This window comes from Bos taurus, chromosome 26 (genome assembly GCF_002263795.3).
Source record: "Bos taurus isolate L1 Dominette 01449 registration number 42190680 breed Hereford chromosome 26, ARS-UCD2.0, whole genome shotgun sequence".
NCBI lineage: Eukaryota > Metazoa > Chordata > Mammalia > Artiodactyla > Bovidae > Bos > Bos taurus.
Window position 1 is genome coordinate 33,331,959 of NC_037353.1, and position 13,268 is coordinate 33,345,226.

Consider the following 13,268-nt stretch of genomic DNA (forward strand, 5'->3'; position numbering starts at 1 on the left):
AGCGGGCAGCCGGCCCACAGGGGTTCGGGTGGTGGTGGAGGCAGTCTCTTTATGATAAAGAGCAAAGCAGTGAAGGGATAAGAAAAGGATCTGCAGACACATGGCCCCGGGATTGGCACTGTGGGGATATGAGTTAAGACATATCCACTCAGCCACGGAATCAAATCTGGATGAAAGAGAGAAGTTCTTATATTGCGATCTAGAAAACATAACCACATCCCTCAAGAGTTGACAGATGCAGATGGCTGATAAACCCTTGCCAAAATGTTTTATTCCCCCACATCAGGAAAGAAAAAAGGTGTAAATCCGTGACTCTTAGAAGACACGTATCTAATGTCAGATCTTGCAGGAAATATTGTGAAAGCCCATCACAAAAGCCAAGGCAGCCATGTCTCCACCCATGTGACCTCAACCAGTCCTGATCCAGAAGAGGCATCTTGGCTGTCAAGGGGCGTCTCCAGGGAAACTGTGACAGCTGGAGAGGGCAGCCTCCGACTTCCTGGGTAACTGAGTAGCTGCTGAAGGTGGTGCTTCCAGGAGATGGGCTGAGCCTGGACCCCACGAGGCAACCTAATCAAGGCCAGCAATGGGATGTGCCCCCAGGAATCAGTAGAGGAATGTGAAGGCCTTCCAGGCTAAGGCACCTGATGGGGCATGTCTACTGGAGGGGAGGGAGCAGCCAAACAAGGAGGAATTTCAGGACTCACTGCTGGGAGATGAGTGAGCAATGGATAATAGGAGTGAATGGACTTGCTCACCAGGCTCCTCTGTCCATGGGATTCTCCAGGCAAGAATGCTGGAGTGGGTAGCCATACCCTTCTCCAGAGTATCTTCCCCATCCAGGGATGGAACCTGGGAATGTGGGCAGATTCTTTACCATCTGAGCCACCAGGGAAGCCCCAATAAAATAATAGCTATTATAGTCCAGTTCTAAGCGGTTACTATTGCCAAGCACTGGTCCAAGCACTTGATGTTGACTTAACTCACTTATTTATTCATGTAATTAATTGACTAAGGTACTGCTATTATTAACCCTATTTTTCTGATGAGGAGGCTGAAGCATTGGTTCTTTGGACCTTTCAGATTCCTTGTATTGGTACTTTCATCTTTTTTTTTTTTTAAACAGAGGACTGATGGAGGATTTTCCACTTTTTATTTTGCCAAGTAAGAGGGACTAGTTTTCCAAAGAGAGGGTATATTTCCAATGTCCAAGTCGAGACCCTGGAAGAAAACAGTGACATCTACTATCACCATCACTCCACAAAATAAAGAATATTTCACACTAAAAGAGCCAAGGACATAATCTTGGAGAAGTAATGAAGTAATTTGCCCTACTGGTGTGTGGCAGATTCGAATCCAGGCAGTTGGCTCCAGAAATGAAGGCGACTGATTAACTTCTGCCCAAACGTAGCTCATGGCTTCTCTGGAGAGTAAGGGAGGTGGGGGACTCTCGGCCAGGGAGGGCCTGGGGAGTGGCTTGTTCAGGAGGGCAGTGAGCTTGCTTCACAGTATAGGGCAGGACCCAGCAGTGTGAGGAAACTCCCTCAGGACACCCAGCAGGAGCTGCAGACGGGAGCGAAAGAAGCCTTCCTCTTTCCCTGATTCTGTTGAGGGATTGGGTCTTCAGGCATTTACCTAGCAGAGAGAGGCTGAAAGGGTACAATCAGTCTGCCAGTGACCAAAAGAAGCTGATGAACTATGCTCCTGAATAGAAATGAATATTATCTTAGTAGTTCACAGTGCGTTTACGCCAGGCACTAAGTAAAGAGTTGACTTCAGTTAATTAATGTTCTGTGCTAGCAGCAAAAGTTAACTTGCGTGCCCAATTTCTGTGTGTGTAGAGAAGAGTGTAAAGATGAAGATGTCCAAGACTGGCCTTCAGACAACCAAGGCGAGACTGACAGAGAACGTGAGACACACCAGTTACATAAATAACCACTTTATTATGTGTGTGTCCAGCAGGGGTGGAAGATAAGACTGGAGAGAAGTGTAGAAAAGGCCGGAACAGCACCTGGCTGGGAGTCCACACCCCAAATGAGCTTGCGGGTGTGGTATGGCTGCAGCTCGCGTCACTGTCACTCATGTTGCTGTTGGCATCACCATGGCAACCACACTGTGACAGTGTGAGGAGGAATCTCCAGAGGGTAGAGCTGGGTGGGATTTTCCAGCTCTGGGGTTCACAAACTTTGGCATTTCTTGGATTTGGGACTTTTTAAACAAGGAGGATTGTCCACTTTTGATTTTGCCAAGTAAGAGAGAGTAGTTTCCAAGGAGAGAGCACATTTCCAATGTCCAAACAAGGACACTGGAGGGAAAAAACGTACCATCTGCTATCACCGTCACTCCATAAAGTAAAGGACATTTGCACACAGAAACAGTAGGAAGGACACAATCTCAGAGAAAAGGGCAGTCCTTGAAATCGAGTAATCTGGTTTTAGGACTTCCTTGGTGGCTCAGATGGTAAAGAATCTGCCTGCAATGCGGGAGACCTGGGTTCTAGCCCTGGGTCAGAAAGATCCCCTGGAGAAGGAAATGGCAACCCATTCTAGTATTCTTGTCTGGAGAATTGCACGGACAAAGGAGCCTGGTGGGCTACAGTCTGGGGGGGTCTCAAAGAGTTGGACACAACTAAGGGACTAACACTTAATCTGTCCTTTTTTTAAAAAAAAAAAAAAGGAGGCTCCTAGGTCATTCTTTCTTCATCTTCAGCTTCGCCCTGGCGTTTGGGAATCACTGTTATCCATCCTTCCATGCCCCTCTTCACTGGGTTGTACATAAAGTTCCTCCAAGTTTTTCCGTAAGATGTTACTGAAAACCTGAACAAACATTTTAGCCAACCCTGGGCTCAGTAAGAGACTGATAGGTTCTGAGCTGTGTTCCTGGATTTTGTTGAACGTTCCCTGTTGGCAGAAGATGTATTTCGAGTCGCCGTGATGTGCGGTTGCCATAGTGCCCCAGCCACCCTCGTGAGAATGAGGATCACAGTGAACCAGGAACAGGCCTGGGGGTCTGAAGACGTGGCTCTGCCGCACAGGGTTGACCTTGGGCATGTCCCTCCACCTCTCAAGGCCTCCAGGTCCATGACTCTAAAACTAGAGTGTGGAGACCTCTCCAGCTCCGGGAGTCTGCAAACCTGGGAGAGATTACATGTAACTTACCTATCTACAGCAACCTTCTTTCATTTTCTTCAACTGTTTTCCAAGCCCTTTGATTGAAGCAAGCTGCCCTGATCCTCTCTGAAAGCCTGGTAGCCAGCAAAGCTCTCCAGGCCCCCTGCCATCATCAAGTCCATATTTAAGAATGGCAGCGGCTGCATGCCTGGGCTGAAATGTGATGTGTGTTTGGCCCCGCAGAGTTCGGTGTAACTACACACCACTGATCAGACCCTGGCGGACTTATCAATGGGCTCTGACAGGTACTTGCTGGCTGCCTTCCCGGGCTGGGAAGGTCTCCTCAAGCCAGCCAATGGGATGCCCTCCCTTTGCCTTTGATGTTCATGAGGCCACCTCAGAGGGAAGGCTCGCCCTGCCAGGGACAGTGTTACCGTGAGACCCAGATGTACCAGCCTGTGGGATCGAGAAGTCTGGTGGGCTTGGGTTGGGGGTTGGGGGAGCACCACCTCCTCCACCCCACCCAGCCCCTGGAGGCTCCACAGGCAGCTCCTCCAGCTTCTGACCACTTTCCTCCTGCCTGTCCCCTCTCCTGAAAGTGCATTTCCTTTCAGAGAATGACTTGCCAACTGCACGCATATGAAAGCTTTACCTTTTCAAAGTGCTGTATAATCTATAATGAGCTAATCCTCTTCTCCCTGGGGTGGGTGGTGAACGGGCTCCTTTTGCTCAGGGAAGAAACTGGAGTGACTTGCTCCAGGTCGCTTCAGGCCAACCCAGGATTGTGAGTGCACAACAAATTGTCCCCAGCCCCTAATGACGGCCTTTGTTGTGAGGCTTCTGTAATTGATTGCTCTTTGTGACACTGTCGGCTCCCACAGGGCAGGGACTCCGGGTTTCTTTTTTTCTGCTGAGGGACTTGGCCAGACCTGCTGTCCCCATCTGCACAGCGTGCAAGGACCACAGTCTCCAGCGGAGGAGAACGTGCCCTCGATAGCTTTTAGCTTTGAGTCCAGGAGCGCGCAAACCACTGATAGCGTGCAAAACCTAGCCCCCTGTCTGCTTTCGGATGGCCCGTGGGATAAAAATGGTTTCGGCACTTTGAAATGGCTGGAAACCAATCAAAAGGAGAATATTTTTCGATATGGGAAAATTACATGAAATTCAAATCCAAATCTAATGAAAGTTTTATTAGAACACAAGCATACTCCCTGGTCCACACATGGCCTAGGTCTCCTTTTGCACCTCACAGGCAGAATCGAGTAGTTGCAACAGAGGCAGTATGGTCCACAAAGCCTAAAACATTTACCATCGTGGGTTGTATTGTGTGTTCACCGCTTCCTCCCATGCCCTTCCCCCAAGTCCATATATTGAAGTACCTCAGAATGTGACCCGGTTTGGAAATAAGATCTTTGCAAAAGCAGTTGCTTAAGATGAGACATTCCGGGAGCAAGGTAGTCCCCTGGTCTGATACGACTGGTGTCCTTAGGAAAGAGGAATTTGGATGCAGATGTACACACAGGAAAAAACAGCACTGGAAGATGAAGGTAGAGATCTCAGTGATGCTTCTCCAAGCCAAGGAACTGCAGATACTGCCAGCAAACCACCAGGAGCTGGGGGAGCAGCATGGAACAGATTCAGTCTCCCAGCTCGCAGGAGGCTTCAGCCTGCCAACACCTTGATCTAGGACGCCCAGCCTCCGGGAAGTGAGGCAGTACATTTCAGCCACCCAGTCTGTGGCATTTTGTTACTGCAGCTCCAGCAAACTAGTATGGTTATTATCTGACCTTTTCCAGAAAAGGTTTGTGGATCCCTGTTAAATTAAGTAGAAACTTGAAAACAGAGTGCTACTCGTCCTCACTCAGGACCCAGCCTCTGTGTGCCACATACGGCTTCCTGTCAGTCCTGGGGCTTCCCTGGTGATCCAGTGACTAAGACTCCAAATTCCCAGTGCAGGGGGCATGGGTTTGATCCCTGGTCAGGGAACTAGATTCCATGTGCTGCAACTAAGACCCATCACAGCCTAAATAAATAATTATTAAAAAAAAAAAAACTATCCCTCCTGTGTCCTCTTCCCTCAGGACTCATGTATAACTGACGACTTCTGAAAGCAGGTCAGTAAATACGGACTCAGAATGGCAGGTGATGGCTTAGTACGTTGGCCCAGAGATAGCATCTGGCCTTTTTGTTGTTTTAAATGTCTTATCCCAGAGGCAGGAGTCTCTGTGGGAGGAGCCCCCTCCGGTCCCTCATCTCACATGGCTTTGAGCCGCTGCCCACACTGTTCGTGAATGGAAAGCTCATTCTGAGATGAAAGAACCAACTGCTCCTGAAGCTTGTGAACCCCACAGCTGTATGCAGAGCTTCCAGCGAACCAGACCAGAGCTGTCCTGACCTTAGAGGACGACAAGGGTGTGGAGCAATGGAGAACGATTGGTCATTGTGCAGGCTGAGACCAGACGGTCAGGTTCACATCCTGGTGTGGATGTGAGAACTCTGAATATTCATGTCCCAGGGCTGCTATAACACAGCACCAAAAAAAAAAAAAAAAAAAAAAACCTGGGTGGCTTGAAACAGAAATGTGGGCCATGCTCCCTCCAAAGGCTCTTGGGGAGACCTCTTCTCTGCCTCTTCCAGCTGCTGGTGGCCACACGCACTCCTTGGCTTGTGGCAGCCTCTCTCCCATCTGCATCTGACTTCACCAGGCCTTCTGCCCTGTGTCTGTGTCCTCTCTTCTCATAAGGACACCCGTCATTGGCTTAGGGCCTACCCTACACCCAAGATGACTTGAACCCAAGATCTTCTACAAATTACATCTGAGAAGACCCTGTTTCCAGATGAGATCAGGTTCTGAGGTGGACTTGGATTTGGGGTAGGTGAGACGGGTGCAGGGGTGGCTCTTCAGTTCAGTACCGTATGGTTGAAAGTGAGAGAAGCCCCAGCCAAACTTGCTCTAATCAAAAGAGAATCGTTTGGCTCCTATAACTAGGAGGTTTAAATGTGACTCTTCAGGCACACAGCAGGGGTTCAAATAATGCCCTTACAATCCATCTTTTTCTCATCTCCTGGCTCTGTGTTCCTCTGTGTTGGCATCGTTCAGGCAGGTTCCCCTCCTGCATGGTGATAAGAATGCCTCCCACCCTCCATGTGTGCATGCACGCTGATGCATGCTCAGTCCATACAGTCATGTCTGATCCTTTGCGACCCTACGGACTGTAGCCCGACAGTCCTGTCCATGAGATTCTCCAGGCAAGAATACTGCCGTGGGTTGCCATTTCCTCCTCCAGAGGATCTTCCCCACCCTGGGATTGAACCTGCATCTCTTATGTTTCCTGCATTGGCAGGTGGTCTTTACCGCTAGCACCACATCTCCACCCCCCGTATCTTCCTCCAACCTCTCTGTGCTAGGCTTCCATTGTCTGTCCAGCCACTCCCAGTAAAGACAGTACCTTTTTCTTGAGTTTTTAGGAAAAGTCCTCATGGGACTCCATCTGGATTGCTTGGTAGGCCAATTCCTAAACAAGTTCTCTGCAGGGGCCAGAGAACTAATTAGCTGGGCCTGCCTGGATCACGTGTCCACTTGTGGAGTCAGAGAATGGGGAGAGTGCCCCACCTGAATTCCTGGGGTAAAGCTGGAGATTCCTCCTGAAGACACAGGACCTGGAAGACCCTGGGTGGACGTTATCAGAGACTATAACAAACACACAGCTCTAGTTCAGAGGCAGCCAGGTAAAGTTAAAGTTAGTGTTAGAGGCTGATTCCCAATGAACCATTTCTGCTGCTCCTATTTTCATCTCTTTTTGGTGAAGACTAACGTGGAATTGAATGCAGACTTTCCCTTGGCCCTTGTTTTTGAAAAGTTCCTTCCCTCACTGCACTCCTGGTTGCTAAACATCCTGCCAATTGTTACTGTTCTGTCAGAACCCAAAGGTGGGATGTCATTATTCAGGGCTGGTGGACCAGGCAGGAAAGCGTGTGCTGGACAAGACCCCAAACCTGTGGCGTGTCTTGCCGTCTCCAGCCAGTGAATGCAGGCTTGTACAGAGGCTTAGATGTGACTGGCCTGCTTCATGGTTGCGGGGGAGGGGGAGGCGGTGGTTAAGAACTAACTCCTAAAGCTGTGCGTGTCTACAAGCAGCCCTTACAAACCAGGAAGACAACCACGTCAACCTGCAGGGGAGCTTCATTCATTCATACATTCAGCAAGCTTTTTTTTTTTTTTTTTGAGAATGTCTGTGTCGAGCTCTGTTTTGGCCACTGGGAATACAAAAGACAAAGGAGATTCAGATAGTTGAAGGGTCAATTTTTTTTTGTTGTTTTTTGTTTTACTGGGGAAACATGCACAGAAACAGAAAATTCATAAAACTGTGTGGTTAGTGGTGAGAGAGGGGCCCAGGGAAATCCAAGCGTGAACAAGGGGTGTGGCTGGGAAATTCTCCTGGAAGAGGTGAGAAAAATATGCCTCCTGTAGGTCAAGGACTTGGTTTTGGAATCAGGGTGAATCAACCTAAAACTACTTTTTGGTTTCAAATAGCAGAAAATGCAGCTTAAACTGAATTCAGGAATAGAATTTTTATTTTCTCTTGTAACTGAAAGTCCAAAAGAAAGATGTTTGATAGAGAGGTTCACCATGTCTTCCGGACTGGGGTTCCATTTCTCTGCCTTTCCTTCAACTCTGCTATCCTCCATGGGTCAGCTTCTTTCTTAGAGGTGGGCTTCACTCATGGAAATAAAAAGGCTGCAGCAGATCCAGACCTGACATCCACACACCACGCAGTGCAGGTGACTTCACATTCTAAGCAGACCTTCTGCCATCCACTCAGTTGCACAGGCCTCATTCACGTGCCTGCCTCTGGTGCAGTAACTGTGGTCAGGAGCGTAGAACACGGTGACCTCTTATCGTAGGTCACAGCTCTGCCCCTGGAGCTAGGGGTAGTGTCAGATGTTTGGAATGGAGAAATGAATGCAGCCAACATGCATCTGCTCTTCATGGGAAGCAGAATGCCCACCTGAGCTTGCTGAAACTTTGATCAGCACACACTGGCATTGGTTCTAGCTGAGTCTTCAGTGAAGTCTTATAACCAAGAAGGGAGCAAAGGGGCTCTCAGCTTCTGAAAACCAAGAGACAAAAAACCTGTTCTTCAAAGAAAGTTGTATCATGCTAAGTCACGTCACTCGTGTCTGACTCTTTGTGACCCCCATGTACTGTAGCCTGCCAGCCTCCTCTGTCCATGGGATTTTCCAGGCAAGAATACTGGGGTGAGTTGCCGTTTCCTCTTCCAGGGGTCCTCCTGACCCAGGGATCGAACCTGCATCTCTTACATCTCCTACACCAGCAGGCAGGTTGTTTACCACTAGTGCCACCTGGGAAGCCCGTATGAGCCTTCATCATACCCTGGCATCTGTGATGCTTTGAACCAAAGCCTCATCTGGCTTGGCCAGTCACCCTGTCTTGGAGAACTGGGGCAGGAGTGCATCACCCAGTATAACTGATGCTGCAGTTTCAGTGACCCCCTCAAATCTCACTGGCTTCATACTAGTCCACCATGGGTCATGCTGAGCCCCCAGGGCAATGGTCTTCCATGGGGTGACTTAGGGATCCAGGCAGAAGGAGTAAGTCTCCATCATCCTGAACCTCCACTCCTGGAATGCTGCTGTTGTTCAGTCGCTCAGTCATGTCTGACTGTGCGACCCCATGGACTGCAGCACGCTGGGCTTCCCTGTCCTTCACCATCTCCCAGAGCTTGCTCAGACTCATATCCATTGAGTCAATGATGCCATCCAACCATCTCGTCCTCTGTCGTCCCCTTTTCCTCCTGCCTTCTATCTTTCCCAGCATCTGGGTCTTTTCCAATGAGTCGTCTGGCTGTTCATATCAGGTGGTCATTGTATTAGAGCTTCAGCATCAGTCCTTCCAATGAATATTCAGGACTAATTTCTTTTAGGATCCACTGGTTTGATCTCCTTGCTGTCCAAGGGACTCTCAAGCATCTTCTCCAGCATCACAGTCGCTCAATCTGTTTGTCCCTTTGCAACCACATGGACTGTAACCTCTGTCCATGAAATTCTCCAGGTAAGAATACTGGAGTACGTAGCCATTCAGTTTTCCAGAGAATCTTCCCAAAGCAGGGATCAAACCCAGGTCTCCTGCACTGCAGGCAGATTCTTTACCATCTGAGCCAGTAGGGAAGCCCCTCCCAGAATGTACACCCTCCTAGAACAGAACAACGAGGGAAAAGCCAGCTGGAGAGTCAAACCCTGGAAGTTAAATGCCTCCACCCAGAAGTGACACCCAACTCTTTTGCTCACACTCCACTGACTAAGATAGGTCACATGGTCACATCTAACATCAAGGGGCAGGTGAGTGTCTGTACCCAGAAACAGAGACGTGCATGGTGGTGAATGTGGAGATGCCTGAGACGATGGAATTCCTGGGTTCCTCCAGTGAGAGAGCGGAGAGCTGTGCCAGGTGCCTGCCTGCCTACTTCCCTTCAACCAGTCTTCTGTGATTCCAGCTGCCACACGCTGGAGCTTGTTTCCAGAGGGGGAGGAGACTGGCAATGGAAAGATTAGCCGCTCCCTGGGTTCCACACAGGGATCAGTATTTTCAATAGTACTTTGTGAGTTCAGCCTCAAAGTAAATGGTTAATTCATCTTGTATCAACAGCACTGTGATTCATAATGTAAACTTGGAGAATCCTTGATGTTTCAGGCCCACATTCCTTTTAATTTGGCTCTGCATTCTTTTAAAGCCACAGCGTGCTCACTTAATAGAATGCAGCATGCAAATGCACAAGTTTTTGCCTGGAGGCGATTTAGCCTGGCTGTTTCAATGGATGTCTTCTTTCAAGTGTATATTCTTTCTTAAATTATTTACTGGGTAAACACACTTTGCATTTTCAAAAGGGAGATTAAGACTGCTTGCTGCAGACCTAGTGGAACATAAAGCCCCCACCGCCCCCATCCCCAACCCTGTCCAAAGTTAGAAAGTAGTTAGTTTGGGCTTCCCCCAAAGTTCCTTCTCTGCCTCTCAAGCTGGGAACCCCACTTCCTGGCTTGTGGTTCTGACTCTCTCTGGACTCTGCATTCCTTTCTGCTTTGCCTGCAGCCATACCTGCCAGCAGCCCCTGGCCGGGACTGTACTGCAGGCCTCCTCACAGATGGGGCCCTCCAATGCCAGCCCATGTTTCCCCATCCAGGCTGGCTCGGTCTTATTCACCCAAGGGCCCCAGTGGCTCACTTTTCTGGTCCTTAGAGGTGCTGTATCCATCACCTTTGAGGCCCAAAGCTGGGTTGGTGGCTGGGCCAGGGTCAGTCTCACTTCCAACTCTGTGAACACCAATTCTCTTTATTTACTTATTTATTTGCCCCTCTGCACCATTCATCCCAAATATTTGCCAGCCTTTGGTTGAAAGCAAACCTTCTTTCCTGCTGGCCTCTTCCACTGCTGGCACCCAGTTCCATGAGGACCATCCCTTCTCCCCACTTCAGGGAGAAGAACACTGTACTCCCAGCAGTACAGTGTTCCATCTTTGGGGACTTTTTTGTTTATTCTCTTAGTTGCTCAGTCGTGTCCAACTCTTTGTGACCCCATGGACGGTAGCCTGCCAGGCTCCTCTGTCCATGGGATTTCCCAGGCAAGAATACTGGAGAGGGTTGCCATTTCCTTCTCCAGGGGGTCTTCCCGACCCGGGATCAAACCTACATCTCTTGGCATTGGCAGGGGGGTTCTTTACCACTGAGCCACCAGAGAAGCCCTTTGGGGGATTTACCTCAGCTTTTAACTTCAGGTTTTTCTGTGTAGACTCCCTGAGATTTTCCTGCGAAGTAAATTTGCGCAGATTTCTTCTCCATTCCTTTGAATGGAATGATTACAATTGCAGTTCTTTCATTGCCCTCCTTTGGATGGATCTCCTGGGGACCTACTTGCCAGTCGCCATGACTTGTGCGGGGGCTGCAGAGGTGACGGTGCCAGGAACCGAGGATGTACCAATGTCTTTCGGAACCTCTGTGAGCCCGTGGCACCCTTCTTGGGATCAGGTGTGTGTGCGCTGAGTGAATTAAAGATACGACCCATTAGGAAAGATCATGAGTGAAACCCACTCCTCCTTGCCTAGAGATGAGGGAAACCCAATTAGGAAGACCAGGAAAGAGCTGAGGATTTAGGGATCCCTGTGTCTTCATTTTTCTAACCATGCCTCAGATTAAACAAGTAACACTCACAGTTAATCCTTTATAAATTAGCATCATGGATGCCTTGGGGCCCTCAACCCACAAATAAAATGGTTGTCAACCAAGAGACACACTACCGTATATTACTTAAGGCAGAATTTTAAAGAGTTTTCATGCTTTTAATCTGTTTCACTGCTGAGTTTCAATTTTGCTGATTTCCTTTGCAAGTCTGATGCGGGTGACTGTGGTAAATAAGAGATTTTGACAGTGACTCGGGCAAACGGGATGGGTAGGGACAGTTCTGAAGACTTCTGTCCCTTCCCGAAAGAAGGGGGGCAAAATCCATTTAGGTTTTAAATCAAGCCACCACATCGCACTGATTAGTGTTCGTAATTAGCTTCACTTTTAACAAGCCGTGAAGTCCTGTTTTTATTTCTTTATTTTGGGGACAGAGGATCTTCCTGGCTCCTGAGTAAATATGGCCTGTTAAGTCTGAATTAGCTGTCATCACAGAAGAATTAATGTCAGGGTGCAGCCTTTCTAGTGGAGAAGGGAAGAAGCAAACGAGACAGATCTTAGCTGAGCCTTACGTGATAAATGAGGACCAGGCGAATCATTCATCTCCTTCGAGGAAAGTGGACACAGGCACTAAGGCAGTTTTGCGGAAGACGTGTCAGCAAATGTGATCATTTTGTAACCTGTCAGGAGGAGAGAGCTGGTCCTTCAGGGGGGGCCACAAGGGAGTGGGTTTGTCTGATGTGACTGTCTCTGTCCATCCATTTAGGCTTGGGGAGGAAGGGGGTGGGCGAGGGAGAATCCAGCTGAAACCACAAGGATGCTATCATCCTTCTGAGAAAGAAGCTCATCCAGAAGCTAGAAAAGACTGAACACCTTGTAAAGATTTCTTCTCAAAGATGTGAGGTTAGGAGGGTGGGGTCTCTGTTAAACTGGGGTCTGTGTGGTCCCACCTATCTCCTCCAATGGGAGTCCCCATCCAGAGTTCTGTGTCTAGACAGGCAGCCGAATTTTTTTTTCTTCTTCTTCTTCTTTTTAATACTTATTTATCTGGCTACGCCGTGTCTTTGTTGTGACATGCAGGATCTTCCATTTTAATTGTGGCATGGGAGACCTGTAGTTGGAACATGAGAACTCTTAAGTTGGGGCATGTGAGGTCTAGCTCCCTGACGAGGGATCAAAGCCCAGGTCCCCTGTATTGAGAGCATGGAGTCTTAGCCACTGGAGCACCAGGGAACTCCCCAGCAGACCTTTTTCTTCTTGATATTTGGAGGATGGACAGATGGGGCTTGCTATGAGGTCTTGATGGGATGGACAGCCGCCTGGAGGGCCCACCAGCCCACCTCTATTTCTGCCTGCTTGGTTTGGTGGGAGTGAGTGTGGGCGAGGCTGTTTGACCCAGCTTCCCTTGGAAAACCTCAGCCAGGGATTGTGATGTTTGACCTCTTTTCTCAGAATGAGGTATTGGATTATGAAACAACTTCATCAGAAGCCCTCTGCAGGCATTCTCCGAGCATGCATCTTCACTCTAGTTCTTCTTCCAGCTCCCAGTTCCCCATCTGTGTTTGGCAGAGCCAGGGCTGAGGGGGCGGAGTCCCGAGAGGTGAGGCCACCCCCCAACCAAAGTACACCGGGCACCTGGGCCGTGTTTTGTATGAACCCGCATTTCCATCTTTTTTTTTTTTTTTTTTTTTTTGCCACGGAGCACATGTAATGTTTCCTCCTGGCGTCACAGAGCGTGAGCCCCAGTGACAGACGACGGTTTCGTAGCCTGAGCTGCAAGCTTGACACTTGCTTTTTAATCTTGTCCTTTTCTTCCTAAGTCTCTCTTTTACTTTTCCCCGGGTATTTCTGTACAGGTAAGTACCTTACTGTGACATGTTTCCTTAGTCTTTTGCTTTCACGGGAAACACTGAGGAAAAAAAATCGAGGCTTGTCTCACATGTTAAATTAAAAAGAGAAGCTTGCATG

General features: G+C 48.8%; 1 protein-coding gene across 12 annotated transcripts in view; it reads left to right on the forward strand.

The window, feature by feature from the left end:
* The window catches only part of VTI1A (vesicle transport through interaction with t-SNAREs 1A), a 382,358-nt gene that overhangs the window by 354,923 nt on the left and 14,167 nt on the right, over positions 1-13,268 (forward strand). The gene's annotated exons all lie outside the window — the stretch shown is intronic.